The sequence below is a fragment of the Peromyscus eremicus genome, chromosome 9 (assembly GCF_949786415.1).
Source record: "Peromyscus eremicus chromosome 9, PerEre_H2_v1, whole genome shotgun sequence".
NCBI lineage: Eukaryota > Metazoa > Chordata > Mammalia > Rodentia > Cricetidae > Peromyscus > Peromyscus eremicus.
Window position 1 is genome coordinate 26,681,132 of NC_081425.1, and position 13,854 is coordinate 26,694,985.

Below are 13,854 nucleotides of genomic sequence, written 5' to 3' on the forward strand. Positions count from 1 at the left end.
AAACCCCACATCTGCAGGCTGCTTCGGAAATTTACTTTGAACTTTGTGAACAATTACAATATTTTCCTTTTCAGGAGCTTCATCGGTGTTTGCTCTCTCTCTCTCTCTCTCTCTCTCTCTCATTTTCTCCTTTCATCTTCCTTGTATCCTTGCTTCTTTCTTCTTTTTCTCTTTCAAATTACTGATAAAATGCGTGTATGAATCACCCCAAATCATTTTATTAATACTCTAGGAATGACAGCATGACACATAATATTTTCACCTTTTACGGGTTGTATAACACAAAATTGTTTTCTTGTCCTTTTTTTTCTCATGATTAAAAATGAAAATAAATTTCTGTCACAGGAACAGGAGTGTCTTCTCAACATAGGTGTGATTTTCCACAGCGTTCATAATGAACTCTTAAATTAGAAAGGGAAAAAATATGAACTAATATGATTCAACACGTGATAAGGAATTTCATAGACAGAAAATTCAATAGCTGCCCAAAATGTTTTGTGCTGTGACAGTGTGAGGCATTGTTTAGATTTATTATATTCCTCCAGTCCAATCTCCTCTTGTAGCGCTCCTTGTCTCCCATGGGCCGGTGGCTCTTGATTTGCTTTGTCTTCTGTGTCTAAATCTGGAAATCTCCTTTCTTTACTTTCCTCTATTCTTCCTGTATAAAAGGTTTCTGTGTGCCACTGCTTTCCCGTCTTTTTAATTTTTTTAAAACAAATAAAAGAGAACCGCTTGCATGTATTAATCCATTTTTAATAGCCACTACTAAAAGACAGGGCATTTTCTTGGTATTATTTTGAATTGCTATTATCTTAAAAGAGTTTTATTTTTATCGGTATCTATTGTGGCCTGCAGTTAAAATGACAAAGACTCCCACGCCGGGCAAACTGAAGAAACCTTTAGTTCACTGAATAAAGGGCGAGAGAACTGACAGCAGATTTGCTAGAAGTATTTTTGTTCATATTCTATTGGTGGTAGAGTTTCTCTTAGATAATTTCCATTTATTGTTAAGAAAATATGGAATTTACTATACATAGAACTTTGCAGAGTCGGGTAGAAAGTTAGGTAAGGTCTGGTACACTGCTGCCATCTATGGGCCGAAAGCGAATACCGATCTGAACTTTAAATAGGTGCCTGACATTTTACCTACGAGTACGCATTATTTTTATGAACCTCTAAAGAACAACCACATTTTATGTTTTATAAAAAGTCAGAAAAGAAGGCTGAGAAGATGCCTCAGCGGGTGAAGCGCTTGCTGCACAAGTGTGAGGAACTACGGTCAAATGCTCAGAAGCCAAGTGCTTGTCGAGAGCAGAAGTTCACACCTTTTCTGTACGTACTCGTGGTAGGAACAAGATGGAGCTACCAGGAGCTTGTGGACAAAGAGTACATTCAAATCAGTCAGCTCCTGGTTTGGGACCCTGTCACAAAATATAAGATACAGAAGCAATTAAGGGAACACGTCCTAAATTCTACCTCTGACCTTCAAACATGAAAGAGAACATACATGCACACACACACACACACACACACACACACACACACACGAATACACAGACACAAAAGTCAGAACAGAAAGAATTGGCCTGAGAGAAGCAGATTCAGGGACACAAGTGCCTGTAGTCTAGTTCTGTACATCACAGGTGGCAGGTGCTTAGAGCTGATCCAATTTCCACCCACTAATCTGTCAAGAGTATGAGCAGACATGATGCAAGGTATTCTTAGTTTCACTAAAGAAGGGAAGAAACTGAGGGTGAATGAAGGCTGGTGGCTTACCTACGTCATTGAGTAGACCGCTGGAGAATCTGAGAGCAGGTGTCCTGATTTCGTCCTGTGAGATCACCTCCTAACACTCCTCTTCTCAAACTGCCCGTTTCACGTAAGTAGCTATTAGTAAGATCTCTGCTTACTCATGCTGTCACCAAATATCTGACGGTCCACCCTCAGTAAAGGACTGTTTCAGGAATTAGGACACTTCTGACATCAGGAAAAGTGAAGTTTCTGAACTTTGTAAATTATTTCCTTTAATTTTTGAGATTATAATATAATTATATCATTCTCTCTTTCCATTTTCTTCCTCCAAACACTACCACAAAACCCCCTTTCTATCTTTCAATTTCATGGCCTTATTTTCATTAATTGTTGCTACATAGGCACATACATACAAATACTCACTATATATACACATATATGCTCACTACATATACATAGATATATACATAGACATATATATGTATGACTGGCACTTTTTGATCTAGCTTTGTGTACATACAAAATTAAAATTCTGTTCATAAATAAACAGAAAAAAAGGTCAGGTAATGAGAAAAGCAATAAAAATTTAATTTAATGTTATGCTAGGAAGATAGGGTATCCTTAATTCTTTTTTTTTTTAATTTTATAATTTGATTTAATTTTATGTATCAGCCACGGATTCCCCTGTCCTCCCTCTTCCCGCCCTTCCCACCTCCCCCCAGCCCACCTCCCCTTCCCATCTCCTCCAGGGCAAGGACTCCCCTGGGGATTCAGCTCAACCTGGTAGTCAGTCCAGGCAGGTCCAGTCCCTTCCTCCCAGGCTGAGCAAAGTGTCCCCACATAGGCCCGAGGTTCCAAACAGCCAACTCATACACTAAGGACAGGTCCCGGTCCCACTGCCTGGGTGCCTCCCAAACAGTTCAAGCTAATCAACTGTCTCACCATTCAGAGGGCCTGATCCAGGTGGGGGCTCCTCAGCTATTGGTTCATAGTTCATGTGTTTCCACTAGTTTGGCTATTTGTCCCTGTGCTTTTTCCAATCATGGTCTCAACAATTCTTGCTCTTCTTAAAGAAATGATAAACACAGTTCAGAATACTATAAACTATTCAAAATGTCAGACACAAATGAAATTTTTAATAAATGTATATTATAATGAAGCAAATGTGAGTGGACAATGTGAAACCCTTTATTTACATATACATATATGTAGCACGAATCTTAAAAGTTCTTATTAATAAAATCAAACCTGAGCCAGTTATTGGGGTGAACACTGGAAGATCAGAGAGACGGAACAAGCCACAGCTAACCTCACCTGGTCAACTTCTCAGCTGATCTTGTTTCCTCAGCCTGGAAGCCTCTGTGTCCTCATATCCGAATGGCTCTCAGCTCAACTGTGCTGCTCAAAACCTAAAAGCTTAACCAGCCAAATTCTTCTGGTTTCTGATCCTCACGCCTTATATATCTTTCTGCTTTCTACCATCACTCCCTGGTATTAAAGACTCACTTTCTGGGATTAAAGGCGTGAGTCATCATGTTTGGTTGTATCCTTGAACAGATGGATTTTTGCCTCTGGAATGCAAGGATTAAAGGTGTGTGCTACCACTGCCTATCCTAAGTATCTAATGGCTTTTCTGTTCTCTGACCCCAGATAAGTTTATTAGGGTACACAATATTTTGGGGAACACAATACCACCACAGTATATATATATATATACATACACACACACACACACACACACACACACACACACACACACACACGACTATGGTGATTAGCTTTTGTCAACTGGACACAAACTAGAGTTACCAAGGAGAAGGTAACATCAATTAAGGGAATCCCTCATCGAACTGACCTAAACAAAAGTCTGTGGGGTATTTTCTCAATTACTGATTAATGTGGCAGGGTCTAGTCTACTGTGGGAAATGCTATACATAGGCAGGTGGTACTGGAAGGTATAAAAATGATAGCTTAGGCCAGGCGGTGGTGGTGCACGCCTTTAATCTCAGCACTCGGTAGGCAGAAGCAGGCGGATCTCTGTGTTTGAGGCCAGCCTGGTCTCCAAAGCGAGTTCCAGGAAAGGCGCAAAAATACACAGAGAAACCCTGTCTCGAAAAACAAAACAAAACAAACAAACAAACAAAAAGATAGCTTAATATGAGCTATAAAAGTAGGCCAGTATGCAGCATTTCTTCATGGTTTCTGCTTCTTTTCCTGCTGGAATTCTTGCCCTGACTTTCCTCAGTCATGAACCAAGAAGTGTAGGGTGAATTTAAGATTTTCCTCCCTAAGTTTGTTGGGTCATTGTGTTTATCACAGCAAGAGAGAAGAAAACAATGACATCAACATTCCTTTTGTTATGTTAGTAATACAATTAATAACATATTCATCCAAAACAGCAAAGCATTTCAATGATTGTGCGTATATATTTCTTTTCAAGTTACTTCCACAGAGTCAGTATTTATTTCTTACCTGGTTAACATGACCACAGCAAAAGAGATCCTTGAGTATAAAGCTAAAAGTGGTTCTTTTGGAATATAATTTAGCCAATGAGGTGACAGATTGCCAGTCTGTCTTGCTTTGTTAACTTGGCTATATTTGACTTTCAGGCAATGATAATAATTGAAAGCACAAATGCATTTAGTTGTTACTTAGTGTAAATATGCAATTATACATGAAAATTTATATTTTCTTTCATTATCATGGATATTTTTCATAAGACACATCAAAAGAAATCTGAACTGCACATCTTTTCTAGTGAGCACTGAAATGAGCATTTTGTAGAATCATTATTGTGTGTATGTGTGTGTGTGTGTGTGTGTGTGTGTGTGTATGTGTGTGATATGTGTACAACTGCCTATGGAGGCTAGGGAGGGGGTGTTCAATCATCTGATGCTATAGATATAGGTGGTTTTCAGTCTCGCAGTATAGGTAATTGAGACCACATAGGGGTCCTCTGAGAAAGCAGTTAGTCACTGAGCCATCACTCCTGGCCCTGTAATGAGCACTTTTAAAAATTATTCTATTTTTTGAGATTATAATATAATTTCATTTCTCTCTTTCCTTTCATCTATCCAAGCCCTCCATATAGTCCTTTTAGCTCTCATTCAAATTCATGGCCTGTATTTTTCCATATTTTTGTTTTATACACACACACACACACACACACACACACACGCACGCACGCACGCACGTACGCACACACGCACTCACGCACTCGCACACACTCACATGCACACATGCATTTCTAAATACACAAAGAAACAGAGACAACTAAGAAATGCTGACAGTGGGATAAATTGTCTTCCCTAGAGGACAACATACCAGTTGGTTGTCTAACACCAAATGGTCAGCTCTGAAAACATACGTACAAGTAACACTGGACAGAATGAGCATTTTTGAATCAAATTCTTTCAAAGTTCTTTAGCTCTGATTGCAAAACCATTTTGACACTTGTGCTAAATTAAATGATCAACATTGTTAATAAAAGGACTATATACTAAGCTGCATCTGAACTCTACAATTAAGTGTTGATGTTAATTATCCTGAGAGTACCAATGCCTTGTTTCCAGAATCTCTAGCCCAAGCTGATTTCCAACTGCTGCACAGCTCAGAATGACCTTGAGCCTAGGATCCTTCTGCCTACTCCACCTCTAAAATCTCAGGATAGATGCATATTCACATGAAGCCAGAGCATAATATCCTTAGTTTGTCTCCTCCACTGTCCAATTTATTTTTTGACTCACAGTTTCACTGAAATTGAAGCTTATCAATTTGACTTATCAATGAATTTCAGGGATATTTCCCTCTAAATTTCCCTAACATTGGAGTTAGATATTTGCATACTGTCTAGCTTTTATGTTGGTGCTGGTGACCCTAGCATAGGCCTTGTACATTCCCAATGTGCACATTACTAAATGGGGTAACATTTCACAATACTCTTTCTTAAAATAATTTCACTATATTACATACTTATCATTGCTACTATAAAGGTGTTTAAGGAAATCAACTTAAGTGAAAAAACTATGTTTGAGTGAGTCCTATATTGCAGGGTTTACAGTTCATGGTTAGTTGGTTCCATTGATCCTGACTTGAGAAACACCATCACGAGAGGAGGAGCACATGGTTGAGCAAAGTAACTCTTCTCCTGGTTGTCAGGAATGAAAGAGAGGGTCAAACATGTCTAGAAGAAAAAGTTAGCCTTCAAGGTAAATTCATCACTTTACAAGGGACCCACTCTTTTCATCTAGGTGCCACTTCTTAAAGTCTCCACCATTCCCCAGTGGTCCAAGGAACCACTATTGAAGGCAGCCACATTGGGGTCCAGACTGTCAACACATGAGATTGTATAGGGCATTTTATATCCAACTCCTAATACATAGCCACCAACAATGTGTGCGTGAGTGATTCACTTTTCCCCATCCAGAGTTTTTGTGGCTTCTCACCGAGTCATTTTGATTTGTGTCTAGTGATGTATTATGGTGGTTTTTGCTGGTCTGAATGTCAGATATTGTTAAAAATCTTATGCATTGCTTTGCCATCTGGTGTTCTCTTTACTGGAATTTCTAGTCGGTCTGGATGCACTGAAGAACTGAAGTACAATGAACGTAATAACCAAAAGCTGATCTGAGGAAGTCTGAAGTAGAGCTATCTTCGTGTGAGATTGTGTTATTGTACTTAAGGGATCCAAATAAATTTTAGTATGTAATTAAACGTATTGGTTTGGTGTGGCCATTTGATGCTGTAATCACACTGGGACAGCCTAAGAAGTTGTTCAGTTTGGTCTTTTGGAAAATGATTTGAGGCTGAAAAATAAAACATTGCAAATATTCTACAAACAATCACTTCTCATAAAAGCCTTTGAAACTATTTCCAACAAGAAACTCTTTCTTTATACTCAAGGAATAGAGCTGTCTAGCTAATAGCCTCATCAGTTCCAACTCAATGTTTGTTATATGGACTTGTTTATAATTGTACAGCCCACATTCAAGCATACACATACAAAGCAAGTCATATTTCCACATGTAAAATATTATAGAAAATGAGGGGACTTATGGTGAAATTCTGTCTGCATATTTTGAATTGCTGTAGTTTGGGACTGAATTGTTTAGAAAATTAAAATGACTCTGAAAGAGCCAGGGAAATTAGTGTCTTCCTTAGAGGGAATGTAGAGGACCATATAAACTCTTGTGAAAAATAATTAAATATAATAATGTTATATAAAAGCATTAAGTATTGTGTTCTTGAACCATAGGAAAATAATTACAGGCGAAAAGATCAAATGCTGCAAAACTCACACAAATACCTCTATAGTTGGAATTTTTCCTCATAGCCTACAAAATGGTAATGATTCAGTTAGTGTTAACTTGATAACACTAAATAAATGATTGTGCTCAGGAGGAGCTGGGTTAGGTTTAAAGGTTAATGGTTTCTGGCATACATGTGCACTCTGCATTTATATAGACGTCAGCTCCTTTTATAAGAAATTGTTCCAGTGGAACTAGCAATTTCTAGTTACCAGGCTTCAAGCCCAGTCCTACGACATAAAGGAGAACGCAATGCCATAAAAAGTGTTCATACTGGACTGTCTGATTTGATGTGGGTAAATGTTTTTATAGTCAACACATTTTAAAATTTCAAGAAAACTGATGGAACTACCAAATATTTTAAAGAACAAAGTCAACAAATATTATCTGAAACTTAGAAAAGGGGAAGGGAGTTGCTTTGGAAGAAACAGTACAATTTTAACAAATAAGTTTTAAGAATTCTTTTCTCTCAATTTAAATCTATTAAAAATGTAAAGAATGTAGATTACTATTTTGTGGAAACAGGTATATTATTATTAAAATATTAGTAAACCAAAATGTGTAACACCAAAGGTACAAAAAATTAAAAAAAATTCTAACATTTATTAGTGAGGAACACCATCATAATAACTAAACATTTAATTTTTAAATATTTTCTGTAAATACAATATTATTACAATGTACTTTTCTTATGGACCAATTATTTAAAAAAATTAAGACACTGTTTCACAAATCATATAAGGAAAGAAATAGTTCCATTTTATTGATAGTTGTATCAGTTTTATCTTGTTTTAAGTAAGTAACTTCTGTAACAAGTGTGTATTTTCATGGAAATCTTAAGCTCTTCAACACACTTGATTTTAGTTCTACAGGCCCACACCTAAGCTAATGTCAAGTAATGACTTCCGGATGCCTTTCCTTATTTGCATGAAGTTATTGATATGTCAGGTATTTCTTGAATACTGATCTGTCAATCAAACCCTTTATCTTGAATATAATATCTAACTTCCATAGTGTAGAAAGCTGTCCATTTATCTATGAGAGTCCCAGGCCTGCAAGAATAGCCTGTCTTGGACTACATTCTTTCCTTAATATATAACTCATGTCTTTTGAGTTGTCAGGTAATTTGAAAGGAAACGTATCACCGTATATCTTTTTCATTCAAATTACATTGTCCATCTTCTCACTATTCCTGTCTGTACTCTTCCTGTTATCTCTTGGAACTCTCTCAGCATATAAAATTAACTAGCCCCAAACCAAGAAAGTTGCCTATACCAGTTATTCAAATAAGAACCTAAATTGTCACACCAATTTTCATATCTTGGCATATTAGTTGAGTACACAAACAATTTAACTATCCTGTAAATTGGAGAAAAGAACATTCTTACTTGGTAGAAATGTTTGTATTTTTTGACGAAGGGAAGCAGAGTGTAGTACGGAAGTACTTGCCTGGGTCCTTAAAGAAGTAGGATTTCATTAGATAGGTTGAAGCCGTTTCCTAAGCATTAAACTATATAGTGTTTAGTAGGGCAGATACGAATTCCTGGGGACACGGGCTACAGTGCTTTATGCTTCTTCTTAGCAAAGCTTGAAATGTGTGGGAGTCCAAGTTCCTGTGTGTGTTTAATAATGCCAACATATTTTGATTTGTTTTTAATTGAAAAATGATAAAGGAGGAGAAGAACTAGAGACATATATTCAGTGCTCATACTTAGTTTAGATTCACATAGAATTTCTTTCTTTCTTTCTTTCTTTCTTTCTTTCTTTCTTTCTTTCTTTCTTTCTTTCTTTCTTTCTTTCTTTCTTTCTTTCTTAGGAGGCCCCTAGGCAGTGGTACCAGGACCTGTCCTTGGTGCATGAGCTGGGTTTTTGGAACCTGGGGCCTATGCAGGGATACTTTGCTCAGCCTGGGCGAAGGGAGGAGGGGACTGGACCTGCCTCGATTGAATCTACCAGATAGACTTTCAACTTGTCATCACCTATAGTTTTCTTGGTATTTCTAGAAGGAATTTCGCTTTAAAAGTGAAACTTTTTTAGTCAAACATTTTGCATTTAACAGCATGGTTTTAATGGCCACTTCAGTGGGTAGGTATTAATATAAGCAGAAAATCTATTTATTTTGCCCATCCCTTTGATTCTTCTGTTATCTAACAGAATTTATGAAACACAACACACACACAAATATATGCATACAAATCTATATAAACACACACACACAGACAAAAACATACACATAGAAATCAACACAAATACATATGCAAACACACACAAACATGAACATGCAGATCTAAACACAACTACACATGCAAGCACACATGAATATCACACACACACACACACACACACACACACACACACACACACTTTGACTTTGGTCAACTATAAAGAAGAATATTATTTTTTTTTTGGCTGGAGTTAGGAATTTTCATGAAGACAGAGAGAAATTAGGAAAGCATCAAGAAATGCTGCTGATTTAATCTGTGTGAGGAAGCAAGGATTAAAAACAAGAAGAGAAGAGCAACTTCTTTGCTCTAGAAACCTTTTTGGTAGGTTTCTTAAAGTATTTTTATTTGCTTTCAAACAAATTTAAAAAGAAGTAAAATCTTAATTAGTGTGGTATGTGGTTTATGACAGGAATATATCCTAAATGTTATAGAAATGAGAAATTGAAATCCCTTAAAGGCCAATTGATCTAGGACATATTTTAAGGAGTAAAATATTCTAGAACACTTGGCTTTGTTGATGAGATTAATGCTTCTTATTTGTTTTATTCTGTTTATTAGAAATTTCAACAGACATGACCTCCAAGTAGTGTAAGTTTTACATAGAATTTTCTCTAAGTATTTTCCTTCATTGATTAAACTTAGAGAATATTTATAAATTATCTATTCAATGTGTGAATAATGAATGAAAGAGCATGTTGAATAAAGAGATGTCAGCTTCCTGTACTGATATCTATTGTTGCCTTCTTTGTTTCTTTTACCACAGATTTACATATTGTGTTCATCCTATTTATATTACACATTCTTTTTTAAAAAAATATGGATATGGAATATATTTATTCTCAAATATCTTCACAGTTTTCAAGTATTATACATTTCAGACTTGACTATCACCATTTGATGAACTGAAATAACAAAAAAAATCCAAACATATTAAATAGAAAGGAAAAGAGAAAGGCACCTCACAATCTATGGAAAGAGCAACATTGTCCTCTAGTGGCAGAAATGTATAATTTCAGGGATGGTAGAACTCCAAGATGATTGCACATGTTTAGCAGTTTTCTCAGTTCGAAAAGAGAAAGATTAATTTGTGGGAAATATTCATTCCTCTAAATCAGAATCTCATTATATACCACACAATATTAACCACCTGGGAAGAAAATCCATAATTTATATATTGCATATAATTTTTCTATTATAGATTTACAAACAACACCAACAAGATTATTCTTTGCACAACATATTTTATGTTGGAGATGACATAACTTACATTTTATAACTTCAAGTCATGCTTAAGATAATATTGGGTTTTAAGAGACTCCTGATTTATGTGCTAGGCACTTGGTAATATGTCTACCATCACTCTCTCTGCTCTAGAATCTGCTCATCTCACATACACAGGCAAAGTTTTAAAACAACAAAAGGCATCTCATGCTAAACCAGACAAAATTGTTTCTATTCATTAGTACGGGGCAGTGGCTACCAGTTCACAAACATAATTCTAGATATAAATTCAAAGGTGCCACTCTCACGTGTATTATTCTATTTCATTCTTTCACAATAGCCACCAATCTAAACAAGACACATGAAAGGCACTCACAGAATATTTATTGTAAAACACTCAATACTGTTTTATTGCTCTTGTTTGTTTCATTACGTTTTCATTTGTGAAACAAGGTCTTGTTGTGCAGTATCAGTTGGCCCTAAACTCTACATTTTCTCTCCTCAGGCACCACAGTATCACGAATGCAACCTCAAGTGTCTGAAATCTTCAAAATTCTTAAAGAATTTTTGAACATCATAGAACAGATAGTTAATTGAGTAATATTAGTCATGGCAAAATGTACATATAATTCAAACTTATGATTTTATATGTAAATTTTAGGTTTTTCTTTTAAGTTTAAAGGTGTTAAATATGAACCTGAGGTTAACCGACACAGAAAAACATCACCATGTGTGGACATGATCCTGAGGCAGAGCACACACATGTGTGGTTAATTAAAAGTAAGGAAGGGTTAACTCTGGTACTATATCTTGCTCATATTTCTTTATTAAATTGTAATTACAAACCTAAATTAGCCCAGAGTTTTGATTAGACAAATGAAAAAATTTTAAGTGTGGGCAGTTTTGCATTGTAGGATAATGATATGGGGCTTGTACCAATCACTTTGCACTGAACAAGAGTGTAGAGAGCTACTTAATACTTCTTAAATACATCTATACACCCCCTTCCTTGTGAAAAGAATTGACATTTAAGAATTACATTGTTCCACAGCTGTTATAATGTTACCTGGAGTATCACAGAAGGTCCAATCCCACTGAGGTAAAGTCTTGAGAGATCACCTGCCATATTTTATCCAAAAGGGATTTCTGTCAGAAATCATTTCCTAAGTCAGTTTTGTACACAAACCTCAGGTAAGTCTTGAAGTCACCACACTTATATAATTTTATATAAGTAACTCTCTCACATAAAAGAAGTATACAGGAAGAATAAGGAAATCTAGAATGAAGTTGCCATGATAGACTTTGAAACTTTATTCTCATAATACTCCCTCTGAATGTTGAATTAAAATTCTTATTTGAGTGGGCATGTCACTGAATTAATAAAACACAAGAATATCCTTCCATTTCTATTGGGTTTTTTATTTTTGGGATCATAATATAAATATACTTTCTCTTTCCTTTCCTCTTTCCAATCACTCCCATACACCCCTCCTTGTTCTCTTTCAAATTTATGTAACCTTTTCTTCATTTAAGTAACGCTACGTTTCATAAGCACATTATAAATAAAATATATATTACTTGTTCACTGTCTTCCCCCAATAATCCCCCCCCATCTTTATCTCCTCCTATTAGACCTCTTTGTCCTCTATACATTGTAACTCTACCTTTATGTCATATGTACATGCATCCATTTGTGTATCCACATAAAAATCTAGGAACTGCAAACAAGAGAAAATATACAACATTTATCTTTTTGAGACTGACTTTAAAATTATCTCCAGCTATATACACTTCCCAATATTACACCATAGATAATTGTGAATATTGCCTGTTAATATGCAGAGAGTTTTGTTATGTTTTCTTTAGAATCACGTGTCAGTTCGATTTAATTATTAACAAGCTTTCAGTTTGTTTCTGATTAGGCCACTGCTGCATGGCACGCCATTATTCAACTCTTTTTAAAACTTAACTTGTTTAATTTTTGAGATTATATTGTAAAATCCCTTCTGTCTCCCTTTCTTTCCTCCAAACACTCCTCAATGCCCCCTTACTATTTTTGAGATTCCTGGCCTTTTTTGAAAACAAAAATCAGTTCTTGTTACATACATACTTATGTGTGTGTACACATATTTGCTTAAATACAACCTGCTCAGCATGTATAATGTTACTGATATGTGTGTTTTCAAGGCTAATCATTTGGAGTTGGACAATCACTTTGGTGTGTTTTTCTCTCATTGCTTGTAGTTCTCCTTCTCTCTGTCTCTGTCTTTCCGTCTCTTTTTCTTTCACTCTTGTTAACTTGGTCATCTCCCACTGTAGTTGGAAAGCTTCTCTCCAGGTCCCACCAAGCCCCCGCAGTCCCACAACCCACGTATAAAATAATCACTCAGACGCTTATATTACTTATAAACTGTATGGCCATGGCAGGCTTCTTGTTATCTACTTCTTTTATCTTAAATTAACCCATTTCTATTAATCTGTAAGTTGCCACGTGGCTCATGGCTTACCAGTACCTTACATCTCCCTTGTCATGGCGGTGGCTGGCAGGTCTCTCCACCTCAGCCTTCCATTTTCCCCAATTCTCTTCTCTTAGTCTTGCCTATACTTCCTGCCTAGCTACTGGCCAATCAGTGTTTTATTTATTCACCAATCAGAGCAACACATTTGCCATATAGAACATCCCACAGCATCCCACTCATTATCTATCTCTTTCTCTTTTTGGTAAACTCAATTTGGAGTAATATTTACATCTCTATACACTAGTATACTCTTGTATAGTTAATTGCTTTGCTTCCTAGATCCTAAATTATTTACATATTTTAGTGCTATCTAATGTAATGAATATTGAGTCATATATTTGATTTTCAAAACTGAGGACTTTAATTACTTTTAATAGCTACTGGAATGATTGTATCTTTTTAGACAAGCACCATTGAAAAAGAGAGTGGCTATAAAATTCCAAAACTTATGAAAGGTCTGTATTTATTCATCTTAATGACTGCATGTCTTTCTTTATCATGAGTTTCTTTTAAAAATACTTGTTTTTATCCAACACAAAACAATGATATTCATGGATCAACTATTGCATAGTATAACTAAATACTTTTAGATACATTTTAAATATAAACATGTTTAAAAATGGGCATGATTCATAGAGAGGGTTTTATTGTAGGATTAGTAAATTTGCATGGCATACACAATAAAGTATCACTGAAAGATAATATTTCAAGTTCTTGGTGATACAAGTGAAATGATGAGCTATTCAACAGGTTTTTCTTCATTGGTAAAATTCCTACGTGAATCAGTTTATTCTCACAAAATACTATCAATGTTAACAAGCTCCACTTACT

The 13,854-nt window shown here is 35.8% G+C and overlaps 1 pseudogene; it reads left to right on the forward strand.

The window, feature by feature from the left end:
* Positions 1 to 1,231: 1,231 nt before the first annotated feature.
* The window catches only part of LOC131919821 (T-complex protein 1 subunit zeta-like), a 49,297-nt pseudogene continuing 36,674 nt past the window's right edge, over positions 1,232 to 13,854 (forward strand).